The sequence below is a fragment of the Geotrypetes seraphini genome, chromosome 1, assembly GCF_902459505.1.
Source record: "Geotrypetes seraphini chromosome 1, aGeoSer1.1, whole genome shotgun sequence".
In the NCBI taxonomy this organism is placed as follows: Eukaryota; Metazoa; Chordata; class Amphibia; order Gymnophiona; family Dermophiidae; genus Geotrypetes; species Geotrypetes seraphini.
Window position 1 is genome coordinate 101,441,300 of NC_047084.1, and position 14,179 is coordinate 101,455,478.

Here is a 14,179-nt window from a genome sequence, read left to right on the forward strand (position 1 = left end):
TTTGGGGTTTATGGAGCCAGCAAAAAAAAGAGCTGGTTAAGTGCTATATGTCGCACTTAATCAGCTATAGAGAATCACATAAAAATAGGACTGCATTTTATATGGCTCTATTTATGTGGTTATTTTAACCTGTTAAGTGCTGAATATTGGAATTTAATCAGCTAAGTATCGACTCCACCCCCAGAACGGCCCAAACAGTTTCGGCTTGGGCACTAACCGGGCATTTTCAGTGACACTAGAATATAAGAACTGCCGTCTGCAGATCAGACCTTCGGTCCATCAAGTCCAGTGATCCGCACACACGGACGCCCAGCCAGGTGTACGCCTGGTGTAATTTTAGTCACCCATATCCCTCGATGCCTCTCGTAAGGAGATGTGCATCTAGTTTGCTTTTAAATCCTAGAACGGTGGATTCCGCAATAACCTCCTCTGGGAGAGCATTCCAGGTGTCCACCACTCGTTGCGTGAAACAGAACTTCCTGATATTTGTCCTGGACTTGTCCCCCCTTAGCTTCAGTCCATGTCCTCTTGTCCGTGTCACAATCTCAGCTCTTGAATGTTGCTACTCTTTGGGGTTCCGGAATTTTGCTATTCTTTGAGATTCTGCCTGGAATCTTGTTACTGTTTGGGGGTTCTAGAATCTTTGGTTACTCTTTGGGATTCTGGAATGTTGCTACTCCATTGTAACATCACTGATGAGGTTGGTTCTGAGGCACTGTAGAATGAGGCATTATAAGAACATAAGAACTGCCATCTCCGGATCAGACCTTCGGTCCATCAAGTCCGGCCATCCGCACACGCGGAGGCCCAGCCAGGTGTACACCTGGCGTAATGTTTAGTCACCCATATCCTTCTATGCCTCTCGTAAGGAGATGTGCATCTAGTTTGCTTTTAAATCCTAGAACGGTGGATTCCGCAATAACCTCCTCTGGAAGAGCATTCCAGGTGTTCACCACTCGTTGCGTGAAGCAGAACTTCCTGATATTTGTCCTGGACTTGTCCCCCCTTAGTTTCAGTCCATGTCCTCTTGTCCGTGTCACATTGGACATTGTAAATAATTGTTTTTCCTGCTCTATTTTGTCGATTCCTTTCAGTATTTTGAAAGTCTCGATCATATCCCCTCACAGTCTCCTCTTCTCAAGGGAGAACAATCCCAGTCTCTTAAGTCATTCCTCATATTCCAAGTTCTCCATACCTTTTATTAGCTTCGTTGCTCGTCTCTGCACCCTCTCCAGCAGTTTTATATCCTTCTTTAGGTTGGGAGACCAATGTTGGACACAGTATTCCAAGTGTGGTCTGACCATCGCCCTATAAAGCGACATTATAACTTTCTCCGATCTACTCGTGATTCCTTTCTTTATCATGCCTAACATTCTATTTGCTTTTTTTGCCGCTGCCGCACATTGTGCCGATGGTTTCAGGGTCCTATCTATCAGTACACCCAGGCCCTTTTCTTGTTCGCTCTTACCCAGAGTTGCTCCTGGCATTCTATACTCGTGTTCCTTGTTCTTTCTGCCTAAATGCATTACTTTGCACTTTTCCACTTTAAACTTCATCTGCCATTTCTCCGCCCATTTCTCTAACTGACACAAGTCACTCTGAAGTTCCTCGCTATCCTTCTGCGATCTGATTGCCCAGCATAGCTTTGTGTCGTTTGCAAACTTGATGATCTCACTAGATGTTCCTTCTTCTAGGTCATTGATGAAAATATTAAATAAGATGGGCCCAAGTACCGAGCCCTGGGGCACACCGCTAATCACTTTTCTTCCAGTCTGAAAACTTCCCATTTATGCCCACTCTCTGCTTTCTGTTCTCCAGCCATTTGCCTATCCATCTTAGTATATCTCCCTCTATTCCATGGCTTTGTAGTTTCCTGACAAGTCTTTTATGTGGAACCTTGTCGAATGCTTTCTGGAAGTCCAAGTATATTATGTCCACCGGTTCTCTACTATCAATTTGTTTGTTCACGGTCTCAAAAAATTGAACTAAATTCGTCAAACATGATTTCACTGTCCTGAAGCCATGTTGACTGGCTCTCATCAGGTCGTGTGTATCCAAGTGCCGGACTATGCTATCTTTAATCAGTGCTGCAACCATCTTTCCATGGACAGATGTAAGACTCACAGGTCTGTAGTTGCCTGGTTCTCCTCTTGATCCTTTTTTGAAAATTGGCGTGACGTTCGCTATCTTCCAGTCATCTGGTATCTGTCCAGTTCTAATTCAGAGGTTGGAAAGTTTTTGCCGGATGACTGGAAGATAGCGAACGTCAGGTCCAGGGGACTTGTCACTTTTAAGATTGTCGATCTGATAGTATATCTGGTCCAAGTCCACTTCTACTGTGGTGAGGCTGTCCTCTATTACTCCTTTGAACACTTTCACTGCTTCTGGTATTGTTGCGGTGTCCTCCTTCGTAAAGACAGACGCAAAGAAGGAATTTAGTCTGTCTGCAATTTGTTTGTCTTCCTTGATGTACCCTTTTCTTCCCTGGTCATCCAGCGGTTCCACCGCCTCTTTTGCAGGTTTTTTTCCTTTTACGTATCTAAAGAAGGGCTTGAAATTTTTGGCCTCTTGTGCTATTTTCTCCTCATAGTCCTTTTAGGCATCCCTTATAGAGAGCTGCACGGGAACGGGGACGACGGGAATCCCGCGGGACCCGCGGGCATCCCGCGGGTTCCCCCTTTGGGTCACGGGGATCCCGTGGGGACGCCCCTAGGGTCGCGGGGATCCCGTGGGGACGCCCCCTAGGGTCACGGGGATCCCGTGGGGACGCCTCCGAGGGTCGCGGGGTTCCTGCGGGGCTGGATGTACTCAGTCGCGCGGCTCTTCTCTCTACCTTCTCTGCTTGCAGCACAGAGCCGAACGGAAGTCTTCCCGACGTCAGCGCTGACGTCGGAGGGGAGGGAGGGCTTAAAGCTTAAAGCCCTCCCTCCCTCCGACGTCAGCGCTGACGTCGGGAAGACTTCCGTTCGGCTCTGTGCTGCAAGCAGAGAAGGTAGAGAGAAGAGCCGCGCGACTGAGTCGGGAAGACTTCCGTTTGGATCTGTGCTGCAGGCAGTGCAGGTAAGGAGGAGAGTAGCCTCACGGTTCGAGTGGCTACCAAGGAACGGGGCGGTCCGCCCCGCCACACCCCGCCCCGGTTGCAGCACAGCCGGCCAGGTCCCCTTACTTTTGTGGCACTTCCCCGACCGACCGACAACAGCCCCGGTCCGACAATCCTCCCTGCCCTGTAGCCGCGAATCTAAATTATCTTCTTACAGCAGCTGTAATAAGGTAATTTAGATTCGCAGTTAAGGGCAGGGAGGTTTGTCGGACCGGGGCTGTTGTCAGTCGGTCGGGGAAGTGCCACAAAAGTAAGGGGACCTGGCCGGCTGTGCTGCACCCGGGGCGGTAGAGAAGGAGGGGGGGAGAAGGACGCTGAAAGCACTTGAAGACAGAGGAGGGAGAAGGACGCTGAAAGCACATGGGGGAATACAAAGGGGTGGAGAAGGACGCTGAAAGGCCATGGGAAGGGCGGGGGGGGGAAGGACTCTGAAAGCACTTGTGGAAGACAGAGGGGGGAGAAGGATGCTGAAAGCACATGGGGAATACAAAGGGGTGGAGAAGGACGCTGAAAGGACATGGGGAAGATAAAGGGGTGGAGAAGGACGCTGAAAGGCCATGGGAAGGGCGGGGGGGGGAAGGACTCTGAAAGCACTTGTGGAAGACAGAGGGGGGAGAAGGATGCTGAAAGCACATGGGGAAGACAAAGGGGTGGAGAAGGACGCTGAAAGGACATGGGGAAGACGGGGGGGGGGGGGGGAGAAGGACGCTGAAAGGCCATGGGGAAGACAGAGAGGGAGAAGGACGCTGAAAGGACATGGGGAAGCAGAGGGGGGAGAAGGACACTGAAAGCACATGTGGAAGACAGAGGGGGGAGAAGGACGCTGACAGGACATGGGGAAGATGGGGGGAGAAGGACGCTGAAAGGAAATGTGGAAGAGAGAGTAGGGAGAAGACGCTGGCAGGGAAGAAGACAGATGCCAGACTATGGGGGGAGCGGAGAGAAGAAGATGGGTGCCAGACCAATTTGGAAGGGGGGAGAGGCACAGTAACAGAGCAAATGGAAGATGCAGAAGGAAGAGAGACAGTGGATGGAAGGAATTGAATGAGAACATGAGGAAAGCAGAAACCAGGCAACAAAGGTAGGAAAAGAATTATATTTCTTTTTTTTATTTTGCTTCAGGATAAAGTAGTATATTAGTTGTGTTGATAAAAATTTATAAACATTAGAGGCTCTGGTAGAAACCCATTTGCAAAGTATGTATTCTTCCCAATTAATATTTTCAAATTAATAAAGTCTTTTTGCTTATTTGTAAATGGTTTCTACCAGAGCCTTTAATTCAGTAGCATAATTAAATGAAATAACTATTTCTGAAGTTTATATGGACGGGCGGGGACGGAGGGGATTCCTCGCGGGGACGGGTGGGGACGGAGGGGATTCCTCACGGGGACGGGTGGGGACGGAGGGATTCCTCACGGGGACGGGTGGGGACGGGTGGGATTCCTCACGGGGACGGGTGGGGACGGGTGGGACTTTGGCGGGGACGGGTGGGGACGGATGGGATTTCTGTCCCCGCGCAACTCTCTAATCCCTTACCGTCTTGTGACATTTCTTCTGATCATCTTTGGTTGTTTTCGTGCGTTTCCATTTTTTAAAGGAGTCCTTCTTTTCTTTTATGGCTTCCTTTTCCTCTCTAGTAAGCCAAGCCGGTTCTCCTTTGCCTTTAGTTTTCCTTTCTTTGGAAATCCGTGGAATGTAGAGATTTTTGTGCTTCCGTGATAGTATTTTTCAGTAGGGACCATGCCTGATCTACTGTTTTAACTTTGTCCATCTTTTTCTTGAGCCGTTGTTTCACCATGGCTCTCATGCTATCGTTTCTTCCCTTTTTAAAGTTTAAGGTCGTGGTTAAGGTTTTGGTACGTTTCCCTTTCCCGATGTCAAGTTTAAAGTTGATCACGTTGTGATCGCTCGTCCCCAGCGGGACCGTGACTTCTACTTCTTTTGTCGGTCTCATAATGCTCGGACAGTCCTCCAAAAATAGAACATGTCCGGGTTTTCCCGGACATTTGGTAACCCTACATATACATGCAGACAAATATACATATACCTCCACATGCACAGACACAGACACAGACACACACATAATCAGATATGCACAAAGACACATGATTCATATCGCCCCGGTCACCAAATTGATACACATTTTGCCATGCCTTTTCACACCCAGTTCCTGAACAAACATACATGAATTTGCAAATGGGGGAAGGAGAAACTCGCACACCATTTTGTCAGACTATAAAAAGTATAGTTAATGAGTGGGAATTGAACCAAAGATATGAGTATGTTGACGAATGGCAAGGAAAATCAAGTAATTTATCAAATTCTCTTAGGCATTGATAGGTAGAAAAGAATGGATATCATTACATTACATTAGTGATTTTTATTCTGCCATTACCTAGCGATTCAAGGCGGATTACAAAAGAAGTTATCTGGCCATTTCCAGAGGAATTGAAGAGTAGAGAAGGTTGCTTCAGAGAATTGGGACGAGTCTTGCAGTGTTAGTTTGTCTTCAAGGATTTCTTCAATAGGATGGTTTTTATTTCTTTTCTGGACAATTTGTAGTCTGGGGTCTTTATCAGTAAATTGGAGAGTTGGTGGTCCAGTTTTGCTGCCTGTGTGGCTAGAAGGCCATCGTACAGTTTGTGAAGTAATGAGCCAACATCTTGTCCACAGTTCCAACAATTATTAGATGGAAGGAGGCCTGCCAGTGAGAGCTTATGTGGAGTCCACAGGGCTTTATGATAGAGAAAATACATTTTTATAATTAAGGCAGTGATGCAATTGCAGCCATTTGTAATGGTCTTTAGCATTTAATGAAAAGTTATCTCGTAATTTAGAAAAGGGAATCAGTTTTTTCAGGAGTTAGGATATCTTGAAAACTATAAATACCTTTATCTATCCATTCTTTTCTACCTATCAATGCCTAAGAGAATTTGATAAATTACTTGATTTTCCTTTCCGTTCGTCCATATGTATTACAATACTCGAAAGAAGTTTCGGGTATTATAATGAAAATCCTTAATATCCAATCAGACATCTCTCTTTCTATAATAATATTTAAATCTCGTGCTCCAGGAATGGTTCTAACTGATAATTACACTAAATGTCTTGATATTCTTCTCTCCATAGCTAAGTTAATTCTTTCAAATTGGAAGTCAGCCAACTCTCTTTCTTCACACCATTGGTGGCAATCAGCTCTTGCCCAAAAATTTGGAACCACAGTGAATGGCATTGATGTTTAAGTTTTATACTCTCTTGTATTTTTCAAAACTCAATAAACTTTCAGGAAAGCAAAAAGTATCATTTTCAGTTTTTCTAATTATTGGATTTGGGTGAATCATAAATTCATTGTCGGCGTCAGCCATCATTAGCCATAACAGAATAGCCCCACTGGCCACACTGGAATGGAACACATGGATATAATGGCACTATACTGTTCCTTTAAGTCACAGAAAAAAGGATTTGGGCTCACTTCCCTCCCGCCGCCCCCTCCTTTTACAAAACCGTAGCGTCGGAGCTCTTACTGCCACGGCCGGCACTAAAAACCATGTTACGATTTTATAAAAAGAGAGGGGGGTGGTGTATGTTAACTAAACCAGATTTGCTTATTTATAAAGAGCAAAGCGGTATCTAGGGTTAGCTTGGCCTTCTAATGAGGACCTAAGAACACACATTCTTTCAGCTTCATTTATCATGTTACGTGTGGACCCATTAGAACAGTGGGTCCCAAACCTGTCCTGGGGGACCCCCAGCCAGTCAGGTTTTCAAGATATCCCTAATGAATATGCATGAGAGAAATTTGCATATAATGGAAGTGACAGGTATGCAAATCTCTCTCATGCATATTCATTAGGGATACGTGGGTCGAGCAGCACTCTGACTTAATGGGGTGGGACAGTAGAGTGGGCAGACTTGATGGGCTATAGCCCTTTTCTGCCGTCATCTTTCTATGTTTCTATCTTGAAAACCTGACTGGCTGGGGGTCCCCCAGGACAGGTTTGGGAACCACTGCATTAGAATTTAGCATTTTGGCTGATCTGGGTCCACCCTGCATTTGTATGCTGAATAATAAGAGCCCACCGTTCAATAATCCAACAGGACTCTGCCACTTAATTGTCTAATTATAGTTTTACCTGGATGAGATCCAGGTCTTGTGGAAAACTTAATTGGTAAAGATGAAGGACCATGATGTTACATAAGCAGTTTGATGTTGATTTTAGCTAGCTCAATTAAAAATTGCTAATGCTATCTATAGCCCAATTAAAATTGCCTATTTATAATCAGATAATGAAGTTGTGACTGGCTTTTGAGCAAGGTGTTTTCTGCCCTCTCTATGCTGGGTTCAACCATATAAATCTATAACTTACTAGTTTAAGATCTGGTTCCTAACCCATTTTAAAATTTATTTATTTTCAATTTTCTATACTGTTCTCCCAGGGGTGACGGGACTAAATCGCGCGAGACAACGGCGCGCCGACAACTGAGCGCAAGGTTGACGGCGCGCCGAAGAAAAGCACTATTTTAAAGGGCTCCGACGGGGGTGTGTGTGTGGGGGAACCCCCCCACTTTATTTAACAGACATTGCGCTGGCGTTGTGGGGGGTTTGGGGGGTTGTAACCCCCCACATTATACTTAAAACTGAACTTTTTCCCTAAAAAACAGGCAAAAAGTTCGGTTTCAAGTATAATGAGGGGGGTTACAACCCCCCAAACCACCCACAACGCCAGCGCGATGTCTGTTAAGTAAAATAGGGGGGTTCCCCACCAATACCCCCGTCGGAACCCTTTAAAATAGTGCTTTTCTTCAGCGTGCCGTCAACCTTGCGCTCAGTTGTCGGCGCGCCGCTGTCTCGCGTGATTTTGTCTATGAACTCTCCCAGGAGAGCTCAGAAAACTTTACTGGAGTTTATACAGATACACAACCATTTTTCCCTATCCTGAGAGGCTCACAATCTATCTAATGTACCTGGGGTAATGGGGGGGGGGATTAAGTGACTTGCCCAGGGTCACAAGGAGCAGTGTGGGTTTGAACCCACTGTCTCAGCGTGCTGAAGCTGTAGCTGAAACCACTCCACCACTCTAGAAATCAAAATATAGTAAAGGTGAGCCAAGTAAACGACAATCAAGCTATTGTGACATCACTGATGAGGTTTTCTCTTAGGCATTGGTGGAAGGAGGCATTATGATGTCACAATACCAGATCTGGTTATCAGAAGCTGAAACTTGTCACACTATTTATTTATTCAATTTTCCTAGGGGAGCTCAGAACGGTTTACATGAATTAATTCAGGTACTCAAGCATTTTTCACTGTCTGTCCCAGTGGGCTCATAATCTATCTAATGTACCTGGGTCAATAGGGGGATTAAGTGACTTGCCCAGGGTCACAAGGAGCAGCGTGGGTTTGAATCCACAACCTCATGGTGCTGACTCTGTAGCTCTAACCACTAGGCCACTCTACAAATCAAAAGGTAATAAAAGTGAGCCAAGAACAGGACAATGAAGCCATTGTGACATCATTGATGAGGTTGGCTCTAAGTCATTGGTGGAATGAGGCATTGTGATGTCACAATACCAGCTCTGGTTATCAGAAGCTGAAACTTGTCACACTATTTATTTATTCAATTTTCTATACCTTTCTCCTAGGGGAGCTCAGAATGGTTTACATGAATTAATTCAGGTACTCAAGCATTTTTCACTGTCTGTCCCAGTGGGCTCATAATCTATCTAATGTACCTGGGTCAATAGGGGGATTAAGTGACTTGCCCAGGGTCACAAGGAGCAGCGGGGGTTTGAACCCGCAACCTCAGGATGCCGAGGCTGTAGCTTTAACCACTGCGCCACACATTTATCTAGATAATGCAGCTGAAAGTCCTTGCAAAGAAAGCCGAGGATGCCCTCCTGCCCGACGGAGATTCATACAATACAAAGGAAAAAAAAAATCACAGCCCCACGTGTGACCTTTAAGAAGGGACACAGGTCAAACCACTAGAAGGACAATTTGCTTTTATGGTTTATTTTTATTTTTATTTTGCTGCTCTGTTTCTTTAGGATACCTTTCATCACACCCCTGAGGAAGGCTTGTTTTGCCGAAACACGGACCGTGTTGGGGTCCAGTATATATTTCATTACAAAGGGCTTCCTATGCCTGTCACGTTTTATGCATACGCATCTGTACTTTTAACTTAAATATGTTGATATTTCAATAAACTAAGGGCTCCTTTTATGAAGGTACGCTAGCGTTTTTTGGCGCGTGCACCGGATTAGCGTGCGCTAGCCGAAATACTACCACCTGCTCAAGAGGAGGTGACAGCGGCTAACACCCATGGCCTTTTATTGCGCGCTATTCTGCACGTTAAGGCCCTATAGCGCCTTTGTAAAAGGAGCCCTAATTGTCCTTCTAGTGGTTTGACCTGTGTCCCTTCCCCACTCCTTTTTTTGTTCCTCCTCAAAAGGAGGACATGTGAAGGGAAATCCAGACGTCTAGTAACCTCTTCCTCACCCCCCTTGACAAGCATGCGTGCCCCGTCCCTCTTTAACTCCAGCGGCTCGAGCACCATCAACACCCTGCTGCCCTCTCCAGCCTTGGCTCTCCCTCTGATGTCAGTTCCTGCTCCCGCGACCAGGAAGTGATTTCAGAGGGAGGGCCGAAGCCAGCACGAGAAGCAGGTTGGAGGTGCCGCTCACACCGGCGAAGAGTTAGAGGCACTGGGGGTGGGAGGGGGAGGAAAGATGTGTATGTGGCGAGGGAGGGGCAGAGAAGGACCGGAGGCAGAGAGGAGGAGAGGTGCTGGTACCTCCCACTAAAACAACAGCCAGGGCGATCTGCTTCCCCACCCCCCCTCAATATGCTACTGGTTGGGTGTGCAAATACATTTATTTATTTTAAAAGTTTCTATGCTGTTTAAAACTATATGGTTTACATATAATTACATATTCAATTAAGGAATAAATATAGGACGTGGAGTTTTTCTAGACCAAGGATGTGTCTGCATCTTCAAATTTTTATTTGAAACTGTCTTGTCTGGAGGATCTGTTTTTGATGAGATCCAACGTGACACTGAGGTCTTTTCTCCACTTTTTAGAATTAACTGCCTGGTATTTCTTCTTGTGGGGATGTTTTCCTGAATGCATTAGAGTACTAAGGAGCACTCAATTTGATTATTGCTAGTTTTTACATAATTTACATACATCATTTTAAAACAAAAACATACAAACAATCCTCAGAAATCATGTCTACCAAATAATACCATAGCTTGCATAGTAAAGATCATGAATAGTTCATCAACTCTGCCAGAGAGGAAAATTATTGGCTAGCGAAAGGCATCTAAGCAGCAGCGGGTCCATCCGCAACCACCAAGAACCCACAGACCCGAACCTGCCAGGAATGTGAGATCCGCCCCCCTACAATTCGATAAGAAGATCAACTGTTTTTACACCTAAGCAGCAATAGGACCAGCCGCCACTACCGGGAACCCTTTGCCACGATCCAGCCAGACATATAAGATCTTCCCCCAGCATTCCATTGGATAGATCAATCTACCTGCTTTTAAATATCAGCAGCAGTGGGAGAACAACTGCTTTTACACCTAAGCAGCATTGGGACCAACCGCAACTACCAAGAGCCCATAGACCAGATCATGACAGGAGTGTGAGCTCCACACCTCCTGCAGTCCGCTAGGAAGATCAACTGCTTTAACACCTAAGTAGCAGCAAGACCAGCTGCCTATAATAGGAGCCCTTGCCCCGATCCAACCAGGCATGTGAGCTCCTCCCCCTATATCCCGTTTAAGAGATCAATCTACCTGCTTTAAATATCAGCAGCAGTAGAAAAACAACTGCTTTTACATACAAGCAGCAGCGAGACCTACCGCAACCACCAAGAGCCCACAGACCCGATCCTGCCAGGAGTGTGAACTCCTCCCCCTGCAGTCCATTGGAGAGATCAATCTGCCTGCTTTTAAATATCAGCAGCAGTGGAGATCAACTGCTTTTACACCTAAGCAGCAACGAGACCAGCCACAACCACCGAGAGCACACAGACCCGATCCTACCAAGAGTGTGAACTCTTCCCCCCATGCAATCCGCTAAGAAGATCGACTGTCGACTCCGGGCGGCTTTCCCGCAGAGGAGAGAATCCTGCATTCACCGTGGGCCTCATCTGGGGCAGCCTCCTTGGAGCGGCTGGGGCACGGGCAGTGTGTCTGGGAGGGAATGCATGGATGGGAGAACATCGCAGGGGAGGAGACATAGGCATCCTGGGACTGTCTGCCAAGTCTCTTCCCTGAAGAAGCCCTTTCTGGAAACATCAATCGCTCCTCCTAAACTTACTTGCTCCACTTCATCACTGACGCTGAAACCGTGGATTGAAGACAAAGTTTTATTTTATTTTTCTTTCCAGCTTATGATTTATCTTTAATCTTATCTATTGTTTTGCCTTTTGTCTTTGTTTTGTTCTATTTCTATCATTTAAATTTCTCCAGAATTCTACTGTTCAACGGCTCCCCCTTCTGCTTCTATTCCTTTCTCTCCTCTCTTCTACCTTCCAAAGTATTTAGATCAATGCTGTCTTGTTAAAATGTTTATTTTATTTTTATTTTTCCTCTAACTCTACTTTTCACTTCTCTATTACCCTCCAGGTACTTTAGTTAGATTGTGAGCCTTCGGGACAGTAAGGGAATTTTTCAAGTACCTTTCTTATTTCTAATCTTAATGTATATTTTCTGTAAACCGCTTAGAACCTAACGGATGTAGCGGTATATAAGAAATAAATTACATTACATCTACCAGTAAATGCGTCTGAAGTAGTTTTCTAAACATGCCCTTTTCACGGCAGTTTCGTATCTGACCCAACAAGGATTTCCATATCTTAACTCCTGCACAAGAAAAAGTCATTTTCCCAGTCTCGACAAGCCTTGGATTCACAGTCGTCTTCAGTAAAGCCAGATTCTCAGAGCGCAATGATCTTTTTGGTGTATAACTAAGTACAGTCAAACCTTGGTTTGCAAGCATAATTCTAACTAAACTAAACTAAACCTTAGGTTTGTATACCACATCTTCTCCACAATCGTAGAGCTCGGCACGGTTTACAGGAGCTGGGATAGAAAAGGAACTCCAATGAAGGGTTATAGGCCTTAGAATAAAGAATGTTTAGAGGGGCTTAGTATACTAGAGAGGGAGGAAGTATTACATTTTTGAGAATAGCCAAGTTTTCAGATTTTTACAGAAAAGTTGGAGGGAGCTCAGATTCCGAAGTGGGGAAGTAAGGTTGTTCCAGAGCTCAGTGATTCTGAAGGAGAGGGAGGTCCCTAGTTTTCCTGCATGGGAAATGCCTTTTAATGAGGGGAAGGATAGTTTTAATTTTTGGGTGGGTCTGGTGGTATTAGGATTTGAGGAATTCCAAGAAAGTGGAATAAAGGGAGGAAGGATGCCGTGTAGGATCTTGAAAGTTAGGCAGGCGCATTTAAAGTGGACCCTGGATATTACTGGAAGCCAGTGAAGCTTGGACAGGAGCGGTGAGACATGGTCAAATTTACTTTTTGCGAAGGTAAGCATAGCCATGGCATTCTGAATCCACTGAAGTCTTTGAAGGCTTTTATTTGTTAGGCTTAAGTAGACAGAGTTGCAATAGTCCAGTCTGGAAAGGATGATGGATTGTACAAGGACGGCAAAGTGTTTTTGATGGAAACAGGATCTCACTTTCCTCAGCATGTGAAGGCTGAAAAAGCATTTTTTTTTACCAAGGAATTGAGGTGGTCGTTGAAGGACAATGTAGAATCAATGATGATACCCAGAACTTTGCTTGAGAACTCAAGCTGCAGTGTGGAGCCAGATGACAGTGGGATGAAGGTGGGTAGTTGGTCTAATTTTGGGCTGAGCCAAAGTAGTTTTGTTTTGGATTTGTTGAGTTTCATTTGTACGGTGAGGGCCCAGGATTAGAGGTTCATTATACATGAGGATATGTTCTCAGAGAGGTTAGTGAGGTTCGAGTCGGTCTCGAGGAGGACAAGGATGTCAACAGCATAAGTGTAAAGTGTTTCTAGGAGGGATAGATGGAGGAGTTTCAGAGAGGACATATAGATGTTGAAAAGAATAGGAGATAGAGGTGAGCCCTGCGGGACTCCACATATCGGTTTCCAGGGGGAGGATGAGGTACCATTCATGTTGACAGTGTAAGAGCGGGAACGTAAGAATTTCGAGAACCAGTCTAGGACTGTGGAGTTAATGCCTATCTCGGAGAGTTGGTAAACTAGAATATCATGATGGACAATGTCAAAAGCTGCAGAAAGGTCGAACTGTAGAAGAACAGTGAACTTATTACGAGAATGAAGTTGTTGAACCTTTGAGATTAAAGAGGTCAGTAGGGATTTGGTGCTGAAGTTGGGTCGAAAGCCATATTGGTAAGGTAGGAGAATAGAGAATCTCTCTAAATAGGATGAGAGTTGGGTAGATATGATAGATTCTAGCATCTTGGTTAGGAGAGAGATATTTGCTATTGGGTGATAGCTGGATGGTGTGGAAGGGTCTAGGTCAGCTTTTTTCAGTAGTGGAGTCAAGGCAATACGTCCCATTTCTGGGGAAAATAGGCCCAATTGTAGGGCAGAGTTTATAAGTTTGGTAAGCGATGAGATGGCCTGTGCGGGAATATTTTCGTATAGGTAGGAAGGGAATGGGTCCAAGGTACAGTTGCAGGATTTCAGTTTGAGGCAGAGTTTAAACACTAGGGATTCGGATACGTGCTCAAAGGCAGTCCAGAATCTGTCGACTGGGATAGGGTTGGAGACCTTTAGTGTAGGGTTGGAGTCGGTGGGCACCAAAGAGTTGTAGGAGACTGCAGGTGGGAAGGAGCATCTTATGGTAGTGACCTTTTCATTGAAGAATTTTTCTAGAACTTCAGCTGAAGGAGAAAAGGGGAGCAAGGTGGAGTCGTTTTTGGAAGTTAAGGAGCGCCAGATGTTGAACAATGTACTACTCTGGTTGTTGGATCTGGAGATTTTATCACCGTAGAAGTTCTTCCTTGCTTTATTTAGTACTGAACTTAATATTGACCCTCCAGGACTGTCTATCTGTAGGAGATTTAGA